The following is a 22,365-nucleotide window of genomic DNA, read 5'->3' as shown; positions in this document are numbered from 1 at the left end:
GAGATAGCCCTACCTTCGGCTCTAATAAAGGACGGAAACTAAAACTACTACTACTACTAGCAGTAATAGTATAGGCTACCGAGGGTAACATAACCTATAGCAATATAGGCAGCTATGTTTAGCATAATAGGATAACAAGACGGTTGCTTAGGCTAATAACTAGAGCCCTGCAATATAGGCATTATAGAAGTGTAACATAAACAATGTACTATACGAGGTTGGTGCCCTATCTACAATGTAGAAGGAGGCCTCTTATATAGGCTCAAAACTCCCCCTAGGTGTGTAGGGCCGGTTACTAGCCAATAATAGATAAGGATAAAAGAGCTAAGGATAAGAGAAGAAAGGCGCGGAATAAGGCATTCTATCGATAGCTAGCGCCTATAGAAAAAAGTAAAGGTTAGAATAAGAAGACAACCTAAGAGAAGGCTAAGAGGAGGAAAGAATTACGGCTAGTTTTCGAGCGTAAAGTTCTAGTAGCGTAAGTCAATCTAGCTAGCGGCCGTAGCTAGCAGCTATAGCCGGTATATTTTTCTTTAATACGTTAACTAATAGCATTTAGACCTATAGCCGCTACCTCTATCGATACGACCGATAGTAACGGAGATATTTAGATAGCCGAGAACAACAATACTAGAGTTTAGGATACCGCGACAGAGCTTAATACTACGAATAAAGGAACTAAAAAAAGCGAGGAGATACTATACGTCGATCTAGTAATAGGTGCAGTCTTAGGGCCTAACGCTATAGACGATAAGCGCTAGGAGTAGATCAAGTATAGTTAAAGAGACGAGATACTAGTAAAGGGCTAAGGCATAAGTCCTATTAATCTAGAAAATCATAGTTAAAGCTACTACGAAAAGCTAGCAAGGATTAGAATCGAGACTAGTCGTCTTTATATCCTCGATATAGAGTAGAAGTTTCTTTATTAGTATTAGAGCGAAGCCTTTACGTCTATAAAGGCAAAGTAGCTTACGATTAATGCGATCGGGGCTAGGTATCTAGGGACGGTAGAAGTGTTACTATAGGAGGAAGGGGTACAGGTAATTATTCTATGCTCGGCATATATAGCCGGCGTTCGTAGCCGGCAGATACTAACAGTTAAATAGAAAGCGTTTCTCGAAGGCAGAGTACTACTACTATATAAAATCTTTACTAAGGCAGAGAGGGCTTGTATCCGGAATCTAAGCTACTAGTAGGATAGGTTAGCGTTAGAATTCTCTAAATCTCTATATAAGCCTCCGAAGGATTACCTATTTTAGCGATACGGCTTTATCTCGACTACTCCGTAGGTACCCGAAGAAGCTCGAGCGCTCTTTAAGGTCTTTACTAAGAAGCGGAAGGAGTTCGAGGATTAGGATTAGTTAATAGAGCTATTAGTTAGTCTTAGGTTTCGTAGTTAGACTCGGCCTAAGCATTTGCTTATCGAGTGTCTTATACCGAAAGAGGATAGATTAAGACTAAAAACGAGCTTAGATTCGTTAGGTATAGTAGCTCGGTTCCGTTAGTAGGAGAGAGCCGCCGTATAGAAGGCAAAATTCAGGTAGTTAGGGTAGCTAGGAAAGAAATTCTAGTAGTTAGGCTAGCTAGGGTAGCTAGGAAAAAAAATCTAGTAGTTAGGTAGCTAGGAAACAAAAAAAAAAGGTAGCTAGCTATTTACTGCCTAGCTATTCCTAACGATACGATACTATAAAAGAAAGGGTGTTTCTCTATAGCTACTAGTATACATCTACTACTCCTAAGTCCTTACCTTACCGTACGAAACCTTAAAACATACCGACCGACATTATATATATACTAGGCGCTATACTAGGAAGGGTAATAACGAGACGACAGTCGAAACAGTTGTTAGAGCTAAAGAGGCTATACGTGATTGGCATGTGATTAGGCCGAGTGAAGCTAGGGTCTTAGTACCTTAGGCAGGGCTTAGCGCTTAGCGTTAGGCTAACTCTCCTACCTTCCTCCCTCTCCTCCTAGATCCTTATCGAATACTACCTATACCTACTACTACCCTATCTACCTGCTAATATAACCCTTCTTATACAGTATTCGATCTACCCTTTAAGGGCAGTAGCTAGATAGTTCTTATTTCAAGCTTTTAGCGGTATAGCTACGAACAAGACTAATCTAACTATATTGCGCCCGAAGAACGGGATCTATACGTACTATTCTATCGAAACAACCGTACTAATTATTAAGCAAGGCCTTCTATACGGCCTATTATACTAAGTTAAGTATACTAGACCGATATCTACTAACTCCGCTACATCCGTATCTTAGGGGCTAATAATACATTATTAGTACTACCCCTTATTACAATAGCCGGCTTATTACGAAACAATAATCGCGGCGCCGCTAGCAGCGCTAGCAACGACAATACTAGTAGCACAGTGCCTGCTAAAGGGCCTACTAAAGTGCCTACTAGAGCACCTGCTAAAGTGCCTCCTACTAAGGAGCCTACTGCTAGGCCTGCCGAAGAACCTGTAATTCTAGGTAACGACCTAGAGTTGCCTGTTAACGATATTCTTAGCAATATTGTCAACCGTCGATATAGCTAACTAGCCTTTAGCCCTCAACTATTAGGGAGACTTCAAGAAGCTACTCAAAACAGGCTTACTACCCTACGTTAAGAACAATAGCTAAAGGATAATCTCCTCGAGCTCCGTCGCCTTTAGGAAGCCCCGATAGCAAAACTAATAGCGGGACCTTCTTTACTACCTATCTAAAAGAAGGATGCTAAACTTAAGGACTATACCGTGTTTAATAGCTCTAGTCGAAAGTAGTATAACGACCACATTCGTAACTATAAACTTAACTAGCGTAATGTACTAAGAGCGCTACTAGACGACTATTCCTTAGTCGTATACGCTATGCAGTACATTAATAGCGACCTAAAGCGCATATAGGATAACTATTTCGACTCCCTTAATAACCAAACTGCTATTTAGTAGCAAACCTACAAAACTATTATACTAGACACCCTTAGAAACCCTATACTAAGGCAACAACATGCTTAGGACCTGTATCTTCGAGCTAAATAGAAGACTAATTAATCGGCTCGCTTATTTGAAGCCTATTTGAAAACCCTTAAAGACGACCTTCCGCCTAAGACTAATTCTATATAGATCTCGGAAATACGCCCTAAGCTTAGGTAGGAGCTTATTCTCGAATTGGACCGCCGTCGTATATTCGAATAGGCTAACCTAACACGTATTCAATTTATAGTTAAAGTAGAAACAGCTAAACGAGCTGTTTAGCTTTAGTAACGACTAGAATTAAGGATCCGACTAGCTAGTACTAACCGTAGTAACCGTAGTAGCCGCGGAGGAAACTAAGGTTCCTATTAGGACAATAATACTAACAATAGGAACAGTAACGATCGTAGAAGAGGCCGTAGCCGGCGGCTATATAGAGGAGGCCGCGATAGGGGCCGGGGAAGGGGCTCGTATCCCTATAATGCTAACCGCTCGGCTAATAATAGTAACAACAGCTACGGCAGTCTACTAACCGGGTTAAAGTGCTTTAATTGTAACAGCACTAGCTATCTACTAGGCTAATGCGACAAACCTAAGGACTAGGCCCGAATTAACCGTGCTTCCGCTAAACACCGAAAGCACCTCTTAGCGGCTAACGCTACCCCTATAGGCTAACCTTCGAAAAAAGAGTAAGCGCCGTACTAACTATTAGCCTCGTGCGGCGTAAGACTATCGACATTGTACTAGCTATAATACGCTCCTGCCTTGTATAGGATACGAAGGGCACTACCTATTAAACTAAGGTTATACTAGATCTAGGAAATTCAGTTAGTGCCCTTATTAGCTATCGCCTAGCTAAGCAATTAGACCTTCGACAACTACCGAAGACTAACCTGCTAACCCTTACTTAGTTTAATAACGCTCGGCACTTAACCTATAGAGCCTACTATATTCCTATAGCTCTAAAGGACGACCTCGGAAATAAACGCCTACTAGACTTTACTACTTACGTAGTAGATATAGACAACCTACATAGGGGAGCTACTATTGTTATTAGCAACCCTGTTCTTAAGTACTACGCTATAGCTATAGACCTAGGCCTCTAGAAGTAGCGATTTAGAATCGCTAGGAAAGAGGACATTAAATACATTAATATTAGCGAGTGCCCTAACGATATTAGGGTCCTGTTTATTAGCAACCTAATACCTGCCTTAGCTAATCCGATAGCTAATCTTCTCGGTAGAGATAACGATAAACCTGTACCCCCTAATAGCATAGACCCTAATTAGCTCTCTCGTATACTAGTACCTATTCGAGAAACCTATATTAATGTATTCAAACACTACCTAGTATCGACATTGCCTATATTCAAAGAGACGGATTATAAGATTAATATTATAGAGGGCAAGGAGGTTCCTTTTAGACCCCTCTACAACCTTAGTAAACGAGAGCTTGCTATACTACGTAAGTACCTAGAGGAAAACCTAGCTAATAGTCGAATCCGATATAGTAACAGCCCTGCTAGTGCACCTATCCTGTTCGTGCTAAAAAAGGATAGCGGCCTACGTTTATATATTGATTATAGAGGGCTTAACGCTATTACTATTAAAGACCGCTGTCTACTCCCGCTTATTAATAAGACCCTCGACCGCCTTTCTAGTACCTACTACTATACTATACTAGACATTAAGGATGCGTACTATCGTATCCGTATCCGCAAGGGCGACGAATAGAAGATAGCCTTTCGCACTCGTTATAGCTATTTCGAGTATTTAGTTATGCTATTTAGGCTAGCGAACGCCCCTGTAATATTCTAATCCTATATCAATCGGGCCCTATTAGGCCTATTAGATCACCTCTATATAGTTTACCTAGATAACATCTTAGTTTATATACACTTACCTAACATTGCGGAGTACTAGGCTATAGTCCGTAAGGTCCTCGACCGCCTACGAGCCTATAGACTATATTACAAGCCTTCTAAATGCACCTTCGCTACTAAGGAGGTAGCCTTCCTTAGTTTTATCGTATTAACTAATAGTGTTAAGGCTAATCCTAATCGGATTAAAACAATTACTAAATAGCCTGTTCCTACGTCTATTAAGGAGCTTTAATCGTTCCTAGGTTTTACTAACTTCTACCGTCGGTTTATTAAGGGTTATTCGAGGCATGTAATACTACTAACTAAGCTTACTAAAACCAAGGCAAACCCTTCTAGAGAGTTCAGGTAGACTAACAAAACATAAGCCGCTTTTAACGGTCTAAAGCAACGCTTTACTAAAGTCCCCTTATTGCGCTATTTTGTACTAAGCAAGCAGATCCGAATTGAGACTAACGCTTTACAGTTCGCTGTATTAGCTATTATATTACAATAGGCTAACGACACCTATTAGTACCCGATTGCCTTCTTTTTACGAAAGATAATCGATATAGAACGTCGCTACGAGACCTACAAGCAAGAGCTCCTAGCTATTATCGAAGCCTTTAAGCATTAGCGCTACTATCTTAATAGTGCTTAGTATACAATTTAGGTCTATATAGACTATAACAACCTCCGTAGCATTACTAAGGTTACTAGGGTTATAGGTCGACAGGCTAGATAGGCCGTCTACCTCGCCGGGTTTGATTTTAATATATTATACCGGCTAGGCGTAAGTAACCCTACCGATAGCCTATCGAGGCGACCTAATTACGATAGCGAGACCTAATACATTAATTCTTTGTTTCCAACCCTATAGTATAAGATTGCTATAGCCCGTATTGTTAATAAGCAAGCGTAGGATAAGCGGACTTCCGGACCCCGCGGCGGCAACAAATACTATAGCGGAGTTGTCGTTCTTCTAGTACGCGTTAGAAAGGACGTAGATCGCTCGAGCTATAATAACTCGATTAAAGATATTGCTATCTATAGTAATAGCCTATATAGCGACAGTACTATAGAAGAGGTTGTAGTAGTTCCGGCTACTAGTGCTATTAGATGTATATAATGCGTACCTCGTTCGATAGTACGGGTACTATTAAATAACCTTGCAAATAGGGATAGTTAATCGTTTATAGATAAGCTATTACGTGCTTAGTAGAGGGACGCCTTTGCTGTCGAGCGCATTAATAAGCTTGTAAGTAGACGGGCGACTCGATCTAGCAAGAGTAACAACAATTAGTCGATCGACGATAAAGGTTACTTAAAGTTTAAAGGCAGATACTATATCCCCGCTAAACAATCGATTAGATAAGAGCTTTTAAAGAGGCACTATAATAGTGAGCTCGCTAGTTACTATAGTACAGAGAGGTCGCACGAGTTACTATCGCGTATATACTACTAGCTAAATAGTAAGCGGCATATAAAGGAGTATATACAGACCTATACAGTATACTAGCGAGTTAAAGCACCGAAGCACTTGCCGTTCGGCGAGTTGTCCTCGCTCCCTATTCTAAAGACGCTATTTGCTAAGCTAACAATAGACTTTATTATAGGCCTTCTACCTACTAGACGTAGGGGTAGCAAGGACGTGTATAATGCTATCCTTATTGTAGTAGATCGATTCACTAAAGGCGCTCGATATATCCTAGCGCGGAAAGACTAGACTACTATTGATATAGTAGAGGCGCTATAGAGTAACATCTTCTGTACCTATTAGGGAACCCCTAAGGGGATAGTCTCCGATAGGGGCTCGATATTTATATCTTACTATTAGAGCGAGATTTGCTTATAGCTAAGACTAAAGCATCGGCTGTTAATAGCCTTCTATCTATAGACTAACGGTTAAATAGAGAGGCAGAATGCTACCCTATAGCAGTACCTACGCAGCTATATTAATAAGAACCCCGAGAATTAGGTTAACCTCCTATAGCCTACAGAATTCGTGTATAATAACAGTATACATTTATTAACTAAGATCTCGCCCTATATAGCTATAATAGGCTAGAATGCTGCTATGCTATAAGACCTACTATCGCTCGAGGCCGAGCGTAAGGAAAGGGAAGCGCGTTAAGTACCCGAAACACTAGCGGCTATTAAGAGGGTTTAGAAGATACGGGAAATCTATACTAAGATAGCCGAGAAGTTAATAAAGGCTTAAGAGTACTAAAAGACCTACTACGATAAGCGCTATATACTAATAACCTTTAAGCAAGGCGATATAGTTATGCTTAGTATAAAGAACCTCCGTATCCGTAAACACCTATTACCTAATAGCAAAACAAGGCCCAAGCTCGCACTAAGATACATTGGCCTATTCCGCATTCGAGAGGCTAAGGGCATATAGGCCTATTAGTTGTAGCTCCTACCTTATTACACTATCTATAATACCTTCTATGTATCCCTCCTTAAGCCGTACTACCTACGCGGAGGGGATAAAGCCCCTATAGAACACGAAGACATACTAGCGGATAGTAAGGAGCTATAGTCTATAGAACGTATCCTATAGCATCGTACTAGGCAAGGCAAGAAGGAGTACCTACTAAGATAGTAAGGCTATTCACCTAAATAGGACTCGTAGGAAGCTAAAGACTCTTTTAAAGACATAACTAAGTTGTTAGATAAGTATTAGACTAGTATAAAGAACAAGAAGAAGACTAAAAGCTTATAATGTTACTATTAAGGCCTAGGATTAATGCTACCCCCGGGGTGCTATTAGCTAACTAATTAGCTGTAAGCAATTGTTAGCAACAAGAGACAATAGGACTATACTACTATAGTAAACGCGTACCGAGTGTCAATAAGCGCGCTACGACGCGTCAACCAATCGTACGCTCTTTTAAGGGCTCTACCTCTTTACTAATGCGCCCTGTAAGGCCTTCTCCTAGCACTTAGGTCCCCCTCTTGTTCCTTTATTCTATCGAGGCCTCGAGGCCTAGGCAATCGGCAAGGACGGCGCGGCCGGCGAGGCTATATTAGTAATAGTATTACGGAGTGTATTAATGTTTAGGAAAGGAAGGACACCGCTATATTAGTAACGGTGTTACCGAGTTGTTATTAGTTAAAGAAGGAAATTAGAAGAAGGTAAAGTTAGCACTAAGACGACTAGCGTCGCTATTGTTAATATTACTTGCTATTGTTAACCTTACCTATATTAAAACTCTAAGGCACCTTTGATTAAAACTTTAATCAAACTTTAAGGCTAAGTCAAAACCTTAAGCCGCTTAAAAGATTGAGTAGACTAATAGACTAACTAACTAAGGGCAAAACTATAGAGCTAAGCTAGCCGGGGTCGATCTTACGGACAATAGGTTACTCCTCGATCTATCTAACCCTTTAAGCGAGGCGAACCTCTACTACTATACTTACAATAGCCTTTACCTATAGAAACTAGAAGAACTAAGTTTTTTAAAAAGAGATAATTGGTTAACACTTAAAGGCTACTAAACCTAACTCATTAGGGCTAGTAAAACCACGATAGTAAATAATAGCCCTCGTAATAATAAGAACAACCCTCGGAACGGACAACCCTCGGAAGCGGACATTGCTAGGTCTTTTAAGAGTAGACGCAAAGAACTCGATACGATATTACTTAGAACGGAGGTAGTGCTACAATACCTCGTACGTCTACCTATTACAGTAGGGAAGACGCGCTCGTATTATAATTAGTCGATAGTCCTTAATTCTTATAGCTTTATATCCCTTCACTTTATTATATACAAGGATAGCGCAGTTAGAGTTAGACATTGTATTAGAAGGTGAGGTTTGATATAGTTATATAATTAGGTAGTTAAGTGTTTAATTTAGCGCGGGCTAAGCAGCTTATTAGACTTGCTAAGTTAGCGGCAATAGAGGTCGTAGAATATAGGCAGGCTACGGGGGCGCGGCCTTTAGAAGGGAAGCGTGTATTAGAGCTAAAGAGGCTATACGTGATTAGTATATAATTAGGCCGAGTAAAGCTAGGGTCTTAGTGCCTTAGGCAGGGCTTAGCGCTTAGCGTTAGGCTAACTCTCCTACCTTCCTCCCTCTCCTCCTAGATCCTTATCGAATACTACCTGTACCTACTACCACCCTATCTACCTGCTAACATAACCCTTCTTATAACAGTCTAGTATACGAGCGAGATTGCGATAACGTCGAGAGGAGGTCGTATACTTACCTTCGAGCCTATCGAGTCCTAGACTACGATTAGGGCTAGATTTATCCTCTCCGAATCCTAGTAGTAGGAATTCATTATAGGGTACTACTACCTAGTCCTTACCTTTACGGAGTCTAAGTAGAAGGTTGTTCGGAGATATAAGAATATCGAGTATTAACCCGGAAATCTTCGAAAAGGCTAGCTAGGCATATCTTTAGAAACCCGAGTATATAGAGCAGTTCAATTAATAGGTCTATAAGATATAGTTCCCTTTATACTTACGTTCGAAGGAGTATAAACTCCGGAAATACTCGATACGATAGGGGAGTAAGGAGCGAACGGATACATTCTAGAAGTTCTTTATAGAGGGGGCATTATACCGTTATACGACTTCTCGACTTAAAGGTTAACTAGTAATTGTCTATAACTTCTACGGTTTAATCTTAAAATACCCGAAACTAGGGGATAGGAACTTATCGCCTACGAACTATCTCTATTCTAAACGGTATCGGGAATCTTAAGGAGAGAGGAGAGTTAATATAGATATAGCGTTCTAGAAAGAGGTATGTCTTCTAAAATACCGGCTATAGCTGCCGGCTATAGCTGCCGGCTACAGATTCCGGCTACCTAAATTAACCGTAGAGATCTAGCTAATTATTATAGGCTACGCTTAAGGAAGCTCTAGGATTGAAGGCTACCGATTTCTCCCCCGAAGACTTTAAGCAACTAGCAAACGAAATGCTAGCTATAAACGGTCTTCCGGAAGACTTCTACGAAAGGGAGTCTATATAGAAGACATACCTATATCTTATAAACTACCCTCCCCCATTTCTCGGCGCGACAACCTAGCGTATTATATTCGAAAAGAATAAAGAGGCTACGTTAGACGACATTCGGGAGATCCTCCGTAATACTCGCCGAGTAGCTATTGCTATCGATAGCTAGTTAAGCCGGACTATAAGAGCCTCCTTCCTCTCGATTATACTATACTTTATTAATTCGGATTAGAAACTCTAGGAACTTATAATCGGATTCCCTGAAATTCTAGGTTCCTATACTAGTAAAGACGTAGCGACTCTTGTCTATATAGTAGCGGATAGGGTTAGCGTAATAACGAAACTAATCTCGATTACTACGGACAACGCTAGTAATAATCGAATATTATATAAGGCGTTGTATATACAATTCACTCGTATATATCTTTAAAATTACTAATTATATCGATAGGGTCGAGTACGTAGAGGAGATTACAAGGTCTACAATCTAGCTTAATCTTCCGAATATTAAGCTCGCTACGATTCCGGATACGTACGATAATACGTACGATAATAACGATAAAGAGGAGCCTATTAATAGCCCTAGCCCTATTAAATCGGAGCCGACGTCGTTACTAGTTGCATCCCTATAGAAGTTTCCCTACCTCGCTTATATAGTTCAAATCGCGATCCGAGCCCTCTTTAAGACGCTTAAAATTGCATTATTAAACGACGACTAATAGAAGATCCTAGATAAGGATAAAGCAAAGTCGAAAGTCGAGAAACTTATTACAGTAATAAGACGGGATAAGGCAGAGAGCCTCGCTTTCGTTTTGTATAAGGTATAACTTTTGTCCGTAGCTAGTACCTATAGCCGGCAACCTAGTATAGTTCTAACTCTTTTTCTCTAGCTTCGTCGTCTAGCAATATATACGAACTCGAGCTTATAGAGATATAACCGATTCGAGGCTATTTAAAAGAACCTAATCGAGCGCCCTAAAACCGATACCTAGAATATCGTATAGAATAAGCGATAGCAAAAGCGGCCTCCTTAGCGCCTACTCCGTTTTACCTAAGACGTTAAGACCCGGTTCGATTCGACTTTCTATATAGTTACGAGGGGATATACTTTACGTACCGCTCTCGAGATCTATTAGAGTTCCGAGGGTATTAAGTAGCTCGGCCTTACCGCCGCCGAATAGCGCTAAGCAGAGTATCTCGTCGATATTAGTAAGTATTACGCGAAGGTTACTACTACGATTAGAAGAACCCGAGGACCGACGATCTACCTTGTCTTTACGTACTATAACTAGCTCTTTAACGAGCTCGAGGAAACCGTAGCTAAGCTAGCTAAGAAGAGCGTTCTCTAGAAAGTAGCTATAACGAAAGCTATAGATACCTCCTATACTAAGTTGCATAAATATTATAGTACTACCTTTAACTCGTTCGGGGATATCTATAGCGTTGCGTACTTACTTAACCCGGTAGAAAAGGATATATACTAGCAGAGGCCGGAATAGAAGGCGGACGAGGTATAGCCGAAGTATTACTAGACTATTCTAGAAAAGATGTTCTACGAGCGTCGGAAAGAAACTAGTCTAAATGTAGCTCCTATAAAGAAAAAGAAGGTTTAGAAGGCTCCGATATTATACCTATTTCGTAGGTAAGAAGTAGAGGCAGAAGAGGAAGCAACTACTAAAGTAAATAAAGAAGAGTTCGATCTCTATCGGCGCGCGAGTAAGTATAAACCCGTAGGCTCGGAAAGAGGGCTAATAATCTCTAGATCTTACCGGTCTTCTAGACGAATTCGGAGACGATATTCTCGCTATATAGTAGCGGTTAGAGCCTAAGTTTCTAACGATAGCGTCGGTCGCTCGGGACGTCCTCGCTATCCCGAGCGTAGGTATAGGCTATAAGAGGTCTTTTAGTATCGCTCGTTACTAGGGCCGCTTTAATCGAATATACTCGCCTACTACCTTCGAATCTATTATAGTATTCCGATACTATCTCCTCTACTAGAATCGCTAAGGTAGGTTACTAAAGATTATACTAAAGGAGTTAATCGAGGAATTAGAAAACCTTAAGATCGAAGAAACCTAGGAGCGCGAAGAGAATACGAAATTTAGTCTAAGCGAAACCCTAATTAGCGATAACGAAGAGGAGGAGGGCGGAGGTAGAAGGCGATACCGGATCGAGAAGCGGAAACGTATATAGGCTTAGAGTAGCTTTAAGGAGACGAAGCGTTTACGTATAAGGTAATATAGCCGGCGTATATAGCCGGCATATATCCGAAATGTGTTTCGAATTCCTAGGACCTAAACAGACTAGTTGCTATAGCAACCGACCCTACTTACCTACGGACTATTTCTAATTCTCTATTCGCTCTTCCTCTTCTTCTTCCCTTTCCCTATATTCTTAAAGACAAATATGCCTTAAGGATTCGGCTCTTCGGGCCTTCCTAAGCCGGCTACCTCCCCTTCCTTAAGCTACTATCCTTTATTCGAATCTAACGATAACCTAATAAGGCGGTTTAATAGAAGACTATTTGTTCTAGAAGGCAAGAAGTATTAATATCTCCTTACGATTATATACTTATTAATTTTCTAGGTCCTACCGATATGCCCTCGTCGCCTAAACGCGTAGATAAATATCTTTAGAGGCTAAAGGGTAAGGGTAAAGTAAGCTAAGTATAGGGAGACCGTAGCGAGAACGAGATATCGGAAGAGTAAGGCTCTCCGTAGTATATACGAAGGAAGGGGGTTCCTCGGAAAACAGTACCGAAAAACAAGAAGGCTATAGGTAGATAGGAGAAGGCTAAAAAGAGTAGGCGGACGAAGACTATCGCGAAGAAAAGTTATCTTTCTATTAAAAGAAAGGGAATAAGGCAGGACTCGACGATAAAGAAGCGGCGCTTTAAACTAGGTACTATTGCCCTTCGCTAGATCCGGCTTTTCTAAAATAAAAGAGGGACCGAGCTTTTAATCCCTAAGACTCCCTTCTAGCGACTCGTCCGAGAAATTATATTAGATTTTCGGTCTAGTATGCGATTTACGGCTAAGGCGATTAGTGCTCTTTAGGAAGCTACGGAGGCATTTCTCGTAACCGAGCTTAAGCTTTTAAACCTCCTTACTATCTATACGAAGCGGGTTACTCTTTAAAATAAAGATATGTAACTTCTAGCTAAAATTCGGCGTCGGTTTATAGCGGATTAGTTGGAAATTGTATTTAGTCGTTAGATTAACCTAGGAGGAGGCCCATTTTCGCATCCTTTTACCGGCTATAGGTGCCGGCTACATTTCTAATTTTATCTCCGCGCCGTCCCTAAATCTAAGGTACGAAGTAGAAACCTAGCGCTCTATATTTACCCGGCTATTATAGAGACGAGCTATATTTAGATTAGTTTCTTCGTATATCGCGACCTAGCGGGTAGTAAGCGAAAGGGCGATAGAACGTTTATAATACGTCTCTATTTAGACCTAAAATATAAAGGTCCTAAGGAGCCCTAGCATCCTAACTATAAGGAGATTCTTTAGTATTAGCACTTTGATCCTCTATACTACGAGGCAGATAGCAAGCCTACGAGAGAGAAACTTTAACGAGAAATTCTCTATAATACGTAGCGCTATTGTATAGCTATAGATACGTACTAAGTCCGGCAACTCGAAGAAGAATTAAGATAGCGTATTAGCGACCGAGGAAGAGATCGATAGTATACTAGTAGAGTCGAGGTCTTATAAGCGAAGTATAAGATAATATAGGCTCTTAGTCGTATAGAGTAACGTACTATATAAATAACTAGGCGTACTACTCTTATTCACTTACGACCTATATCCTAGGATACTCTTCTCGTACTTTTTATACTCTTTTCTAATACCTTACCTATAAGCGCTCCGCGACAACCGAGTAAATATAAGCTATAGGGTTTCCGCTCGGTACCTTAGCCTCCGAGATAGGGCGGAGTTGAATTTAGAGCGATAGCCGGCACTCGTAGCCGGCATATAGAGACGGTAGTAGGCCTTTTCCTGCTAAATAACTAGCTTGTTTAGTATAGCCTACCTAATATTTCTTATATTTACTAGTAATAGGCCTAGGTTACTTATAAGATTACTATAGCTAGTAAAGGCATTACTAAAGAATATCTATACTATAGTAAGATACTATTATTACGCCGGCTATTTATTAAAAGGAGGCTTTCGCCTATTACTATGCCGGCTATATATACCGGCTATATTTTAAAGTCTCCTATACCTGCCTTTTCTAGCCGTGCCTACCTTTTTTAGCCGTACCTACCTTCTTTCCTTGCTCTAACGTTACTATAATGTAGGCTTACGCGAAGCTTACTCTATTGCCTAGCGATACCGCGATACTACCGCTATATTCAACCTTCGTATCGATACCTATACCTCTACGCTCTATATCTATAAGGATATACTTATAGCCCTACGAGTGCTAATAAGTCTAGCGAAGCGGGCGAGCGCGAAATAACAATCTACGTAAGCTGTTAGTACCCTCTACGCAACTTAAGCTGAAAGGGCTTGTTTATAAGCACACGTTAATCTATAGAAACCATTAGTATACATACAACCTATCAATTAGCAGTAGCTACGGCACATAGTCGCTATAAGCACGGATTGCTAATATAAGCGACACGCTTATACTAGCGATCGCTTATAGCCCTATAGCAGCTATTGTTTAACAGAATACACTTAAGCCATTCAAGTCCTACTTATATTAACCTCGTTACTATAGTGCTCCTGCTGAGTTGCCTCTTGCTTACTATCCTGTGTAGCCGCTATGTCTATTTCCTATAATGCAATTGCTTCCTAGGTGCCTATTACATCCTGCGGATTGTCGTACGTAGCAGCCTATTAGGTGGTTATCGCCTCGTATGCTATTTCCTCCTGTGTATTGCGATCTTCTACGCGTATAAAGACTTTAACACTACGGCGGAAGTATAAGGTAATACCTGGTGCTAAAGCTAGTCTATATTCGAACTCATAATCGAGCTAGTACTGCGGATGCTAATTAAGAAAGCGACGGGCTAATTAAGCAATATTGAGAATATCGCCTAGTTGCATTAAATTATATATATAGCGAGAGATATAGTCTCGAGGAGCGACCGGCCTTAGCTAACTCGATTGCTGCTAGCCTTATTGCCGTAGTGTTCGTACCTGCTCGACTTGCTTCCGATTTGCTACGACTCGCTAAAAGAAGTCTGTAGCTAGCGGATTAGTTAGGGCTAGCTGTGTTGCAGGAAGACTATATGCTAGGTAGCCGCCATTTCCGGGTAGCTGTTAACCTTATTAACCTTGTTGACCTTGTTAACCTTATTAACCTTATTAACCTTATTAACCTTAAGAGATGTATAGAGGGGCCTACTAAGGAAATTGCTACTTAAAGGCCTCTACTAATCCCGCAACTAATAGTGCATTAGTAGTTCTATCTCGTAAGGGCTAGCGATAATCGTATAGCTCTAGCGGTGTATACGTAAAGTTACGGGCTAGACGATTAAGGTTAAATGGAAGCTATAGATTCTAATAAAGAATCTTCTATATCTACTCGGTACGAGCGATAGCCTATAGATCTATTCTTAGGCGCGCTATCTCTTGCTGTCGACGCTGCTCTTACTACACGGCCTGCTACCGAACTAGCTGATCTTGGCGCTTCTTCTATACTTCCTTACGATTAGAAACATTGTTACGCGAAGGCTACTAGGCCGGATTCGGGGCTTCCGACGAGAGAAGGTTATTAGGAGGGAGTAAGCGCTAAGGGCGGCGACGTATATAGTTAGCGTATCGAGCGATTACTAACCGCTAAGCCTTGCCTTGCTTAAAGCGTTTATAGAAGTTAAATAGCTTATCAAACATTAGGTTATAGATGTTCCGTACTCTAGAGACAGCAATATAAGACAGGCTAGGGGTAAAGTCCTTCTTAGATATATCCAGAACAACCTTGTCTAGGGTTATACCCTAGGACTTGTAGACAGTAACGGCGTATACAATAGTAGCCGGAAATTGTGTTCGTACACAACGTGCATCCTGTCGCTAATTATAGAGCTATTCGCGACGAACGGGAACTATTAGCACAACACCGGCTAGAAGATTATACTAGTTGTCTAGGTCGTACTACGCGTTTAATATCGGACTATTGTATCGATCGAGCTAGACGAGTAGAACGGTAGGAAGATGCTAGACAATCTTATTATAATCGTTACTATTGTCCTCCTAGACAATGTTACGAATAGTGCCTATACTGCCGTTAATAACACCTCCCTCTACCTATAGGTTCTAGGTTACTATAATACGGGCGCTAACATATAGAGGTAACCGTAGGTAAAGATTGCTACTAACATCGTACGATGCCTAGGCTGTATGTAAACTGCTAGAGTGTTCGGTAGTAGCAACAGAGATCGGAGTATTGTTGTCGCGTATAGCGTCCTAGTTAAAAGCGTTTACCTACTTCTTATATAGGTAGAGACGGAGAGTATCTTTAAATAAGTCTTGCTCTATAGGCGAAAGATTAGCTTTAAGACGCGTAACTAACGTATCCTAATGTACGATCGTAATGCTCCCTAGAATATTACGAAGGCCCTCGAGAGCCTTACGGAATGCATAAGATAAGGCATCTGTGCCCTACTGTCGCTAAATCATATTGAGTTGAATAGTCTAATTAAACAGCTAATACAAAGTGTATCCGGCGATATCCTCGGGTATATAAAGATCTTCAAGCCTAGAAAACAGAGGTCGACCGCTAATAGGTAGCAACTAGTGAAAGTCGCCTATAATAACAATGCTTCGGCCGCTAAACGGTACATTATCTCTAGCTTCATTAAGAGTACTAACTTGTCGTAGGCGCTAATCAATCTAAAAGAGTAGTATTAAGTCGATTATAGACTTCTTATTAATAATGATATATACTACATCGTTAACCGCGGATCGGAACTGATTAAGTGCCTATCCCTCGAGGGGGATATACTCCTTTAACGTTAATAGAAGTCGAAAGAAGGAGTATATCGTGCGACCCTTAATACCGTTAGTAGCGGATCTAGTTAGAGCTAGGCGAATGATTAGAATTAGGACCGTGAGGGCAGTACTGCTATATTCCCGCTAGTTAGTCTGATTGAACTAATCTGTAATGCGCTCGATTTCGGACGACAACGTATCGATAACGAATAACTTCCTAACCCCCGCTTTGCTATCGATATTAAGTAAGAACTAGCGATCTGTCGGGTAAGCAAGCTAGTCGTTCTAGTAACCGACAATGTAGTTAAACAGCAGCTTCTAAGCAGGAGCTAAGCTAGCAATACGCTAAGCGAGATCCGTAGGAACTCTAACACGCTAGGCTCGCTCTATACTACGGAGGTTCTTCTAAAAGTCCTTAACATCGGACGCTCTAAGACTATATCGCCTAATGTAAGACTTCTAGTTATACTTACGGTTAATCTGTCGGTTGCTAAGGTCGTTAAGATCCTCGAGCTGCTTACCTAGGCGACGCGTAGGCAATGTAGCGGCGAGCAAGGCCTTATCTGCTCGCTCTAATTCTTCGTTATAATATTCCTCTTCGAACAAAGCTACTATCGGGTCTAGTAGGCTTACGCCTATATAGTCGTCTAGATAGGTATAGTTTGTCTTACACTAATTATAGGCACTAGACTATGTTATATATATCGTAGGAGGATTGTTAGCATCGCTAGTATCATCTGCAAAGATATAGCTATTCTTAAGTAACGGGTACGCGCTATTAAAGGGATAGTGTAAGGCGATCTTGGTCCGGCACTAATCCTAGTAGGTTCTATCTTCGCCGTTAGGTATACTACTATACTTTAGATACCAACTAATAACTCTCGGCTTAGCGCGTAGGCGCTTCTTGTAAGTGCGGAAGTCCTACTTAGTTAGAAATTCAAACAATGTTAGATTAGGCCGACTAACTAGATTAGACTTAGTAAATTTCGACTCCTCGATGCTATAGCGCTCGATATACTTTAGTAACGGCGACTTGCCCTAAGTAACAAGCTCGCCTACCTCCTTGTCGAAACGCTTAGCCTTAGCTTAGTCTTTAGGCTTGCGGCAGTCGAACTTCTAGACTAATCGAGAACCCTGTGCTAGCGGAAGGTTTAAGAGTAGGTGCATCTCTTCTTATATAGAGATATCCCGCTCTCCGATAAGCTTGTTAAGCATCTTTGCGAAAAAGGATACTATTAGCCGAGTACCTACTATATTGATCTTAGGTACGACCTTCCTACTAATCTCTAAGAATAACTCACTACGCTTCTCTTACTTAGTGCAGTATTTGCTAAGGTAGTCTACTATAGTACCCTTATCGGTGCAAATAGCGATGTTATTGTTGCCAAGCTAGGCGGTTTAGATAGTACGATTGTACCTATTTATACGGGTATTATTACGAGGTCTATCGTATATCTAATGTCGGGGGTTGAGGCCTTTCGTAACGATGCCTTTATCGTAAGTATCGCGAGGGAAATAGAAACGGCATATGATCTAGCTAGTGTCTTTGTTCTTGCGCTAACAATACTTATAGCCGCATATATAACGCTATACTCGGTTAACGTTAAGCATTAGTTAGTACTAACTACTATCGACCTTAGACGTCTTCATCTAGAGTACTGCAGGCTCGCTAGCAACTAGTCTAGTGCGCGTAGGGTCTAGATTCCTCGCAGTAATATACTTAGACCAAAATCGAGTAAGGGTACTGCGATCGTCTTCCGTAAACGACTAAGGGAGAGGTAGTCCTTCGCGAGGCTTTAGCTATACTAATCCGTAGTTATAGGAGCTACTACGAGCCTAGAACTCATAGCGATTCTAGTAGTCTACAATACTAAACTTCTTTCGTATCAATTCTATAATAAATTGATAACGCCGATAAAAGTGGTATATAGCGATAGCAGGATTTTGCCTTAGATTCTTACGGGCAGTCTTAATACGCTCGTGCTTAGTACCTATTAGTATTGTCGGTATATGCTTTTGCTAGTAGGCCTAGTATAAGTCTGTAGCACTAAAGGTAAGGAAGAGGTATAGGTAGCTAATAGCCTTAACATAGTTCTCTAACTTAGCCGTCTTCGCAATCCAATACGCGCGTATACCTCGTAGCGTATTCCCGTAGCGTACGATAGTAGACAGCAATCGCTTAGCTTCCTTATCATCGCTATTAATAGCGTTACGGAGGTTATTAAGGGTAATTTCCTTAAAATCCGGGTTCTGCTGTATAATATAATTGGCCTTCTTGCGAGTCTGCTTCCTTATAAGAGTATTAAGAGCTATATAACGGAATCGAGAATAACTCGCAAAACGGTGTCGGATAGGGCTAGTACTATTATCCTACTTGATTATATATTTAATCTAATCGTCGTAGGAAACCTTACGTAGTCGAGGTTCTACGTAGTCGCTAATACCCTATAGTATAAGCGTTAGAAATGTACGAGTATAGAGCTTCTAAGTGTTATTAAATTCGTTAAGAGGAATTAGATCGAAGTTAGGTAGTATAAGCTAGTATTGCTACGGCGGAGGTGCTTCGGACGACGCATCTATCTATGTAGCGGCGAGATCATTATTCGTACGATCGGCCTGTGCTTGTCGCTGCTGCTCCTATTCCTCTAGGATATTAGAGATAGCAGTACGGGCACCTTTAGGAATATAAGCCTATAGTAGCGCTGCCTCGAAAGGATAGTTAGCAAGGCTGTCCTACTCTTGCTACGTACCTAGGCGACTATCGGGCTAAGTGCCTGCTTCCGGATTTGAACGGGTACTCGCATTATCTTACTAATCTTAGTTGAGCTCGCTCTATAGTAGCGGGGGCAGTTTATCTTCGTCGTATTCCTTAAGAGCGTTTAGTCTATATATAACTGACTTACCCTCTTAGCTGTCGGGTAGTTGCGATAGGCGCTCTTTACTAATAGCAACACTAGCATATTCTAGATTGTTACGGACTAAGTAATCGAGCTACGCCTTTACTACCTATCGTCGCATAGTGAAGTCCGTAACGAAGATACGATTAGTCGTGTCGTCGCCGTTAGCAGGTCGAAGAAGGACAGTTTCGAGGTATTTAGGCACGAGAGGCAGCTCCTTCTAGACCTTGCTAACATCCCGAAGAAAGTTAACGACGTTGTTCTTATAACGCTACTATATACCCTTAACGAGACGCATCTCTACGTATATATAGACACGGGCAATAAGCATCTCCTCTATGCCTAACAACGTTAGTAAAGGCTTACTAGTATCTACATTAATAGGCTACGCTCTAGGGTCTATATAGTTACCGCGAGACATAAGATTAGGTAAGCCTCTTAGCTTGTTATAATCCCTCGAAGCACGGCAACGCTTATAGACCTTAAAGGTTTCGGATTCCGGGTTCGTGTCTAACTCTATATTAAACTAGCGCTCTTTGCAGCCTCTCTATGTATGCTTATTCTAGTAGTGCTCTATCTTCTTATTATTAAGCTTGCCGAAGAACTCCTTAACTAACTCTATATCGATGTCGTATAAAGCGGGCGTATAGAGGTTGTCTCGATCGAATGTAAGCTTAGGATCTTTACTATTTAGGAAGTGGTTATCGTATGTCTTATCTTCTTCCGAACGAGTACGTATAAGCCGAGTACTATAACCCTAACCGCGACGTCTAGCAGTACGGCCATCTAGTAATAGGCGGCATAGTCGACAATTGTATTTATATTCTATCTTATCGTTATACTTATCGAAGAATAGTACTCGTTCTACCTCGTAGATACCTAACTAATACTACTTTATCTACGTTTCTCGGTCGAAATTTGTATAGGCACAATACTAGTAGGTAGATGCGTAAGGAGCCGTAATACGCGCAATTGCACGCGGAATATCGCAGATCTCGTATTAGAACTATAACCGGTTATCTAGTCGCTAATCTAGGTTAGGATCGCTAGCATTGCTACCGAAGGTCTTAGGCAAATCAAAATCACTACTAAAGTTATCGCTGCTAGGGTTGTCGCTATATTGCGATAGCTTCTATACGCGTTTAGCATACCTAGCGAGTATGTCGCTAATGCTTAGTGTTTGTAACATATCCTCGTCTCCGGTACAACGACGCTAACGATAGGACCGCGAGATATCGTACTAGGTAGTTCGTATAGTAGCCCTATCTAGGTTATTACTGCTATACTAGCTATGTCGGCGGCGACCGGCGGCACCTATAGAAGATTCTATTCGCTAAGACGAAGACAGCAATTGCGAAGGTCGAGGCGGAGGTAGTATAGAAGACTACTACTATAAATTGCCGATGCGAGGAGCGACCGTAACATTGCGATCGGGAGGTATAGGGCTTAGGGCTAAGCTCGGATTGATGCTTGAAGGCGGAGTCGGCGTCGACTAAATACTAATCGGAGGGTTAGAGAGAGCAGGCGTTAATAATAGCCGACTACTACCGATCCGACTTCCTCTACGCTTTAAAGGTATCTCTTACTTAGCATCTAGCTTTCTCTTACCCTTGTTCTTGCTTATAGTAGTCTATGCTCGGCATTTCGAACAGGTCTTTAGCTTCCTATTGCCTTTTATAAAGCATCGCCGCTTCTTCTAATAACCGCAATTAGTATAGGTATCTATCTCGCCCTTATAATCGTTATTAACCTTACTATTACTATCCTCCCCTATATTAATACGGTCTACTAGAACGTTTTTCTTCGGAGGCCTACCGCTACTACTACTAGGGGGTCCGCCGCTAGTTGCTACTATAGAACGAGTACGTGTTATTATACGTATACTCTAAACCTAATTAAGGCGAGCATAAGTGTCGGTAAGAGCGGAAATAAGCTAGTTATATACCTACTCGTCGCTAAGGTTGACTGTCTAGATCTGCTCTTTTAATTCTGCTAGTTTAGCGTTTAAGCGTGCTTCTAGCTTCTTAAGTATAATATCGAGTATACGTCGGAGGTTGCGACCGACGAAGTTCTTGCTAGCGAGTAGCTTCGACTGCTCGTATATAGTCTATTTAAGCTAGCGATAGCCGCGAATGTGTAGCTTCCGGTCGCGGCTAGAATGTCCGTAAAGCGCGTAGCTAGTACGATCGGCTTGCGGAGGCGGCTTAAGCAACATACTCGAGGGTACGACCGTCTTAATACGATGCGATTGTGGCTCGTATAAGGCGTCGTATAGGGCGATTTAATAGAGAGCGATCGAGTATTAGCCGATTTAGTAGCACGTAGTATCGCGACGGGGGCGATAAATGTCGAAGCGTATAGGAAGGAGTACGAGAAGGAGAAGAAGAAGCTCTAGCTATCTATTTGTTTCTAGAACCTCGCACTATACCAATTTAGGAATAGAAGTAGGGCGCGGCTTCTTATATATAAATGCACGGACTCTAGTAAAGTACTGTATCTATCCGCTTACTAATTAACTATATACCTTATCGTGTCTTTGCAAGCGCTGTCGATATCCGTATTACTTTTGCTAGCGTTAGCGTTCCGGATAAGTTAAACACTCGCTAAGGCTCGGTCTCAACTTGCCCTCTACTTTAGTACCCTCATTTATCCGACGTTAGCGTTCCGGACAAGTTAAACACTCGCTAAGGCTCGGTCTTAACTTGCCCTCTACTTTAGTACCC

Source organism: Pseudocercospora fijiensis (assembly GCF_000340215.1).
Source record: "Pseudocercospora fijiensis CIRAD86 unplaced genomic scaffold MYCFIscaffold_21, whole genome shotgun sequence".
In the NCBI taxonomy this organism is placed as follows: Eukaryota; Fungi; Ascomycota; class Dothideomycetes; order Mycosphaerellales; family Mycosphaerellaceae; genus Pseudocercospora; species Pseudocercospora fijiensis.
Note: the sequence above shows the minus strand (reverse complement) of the source record.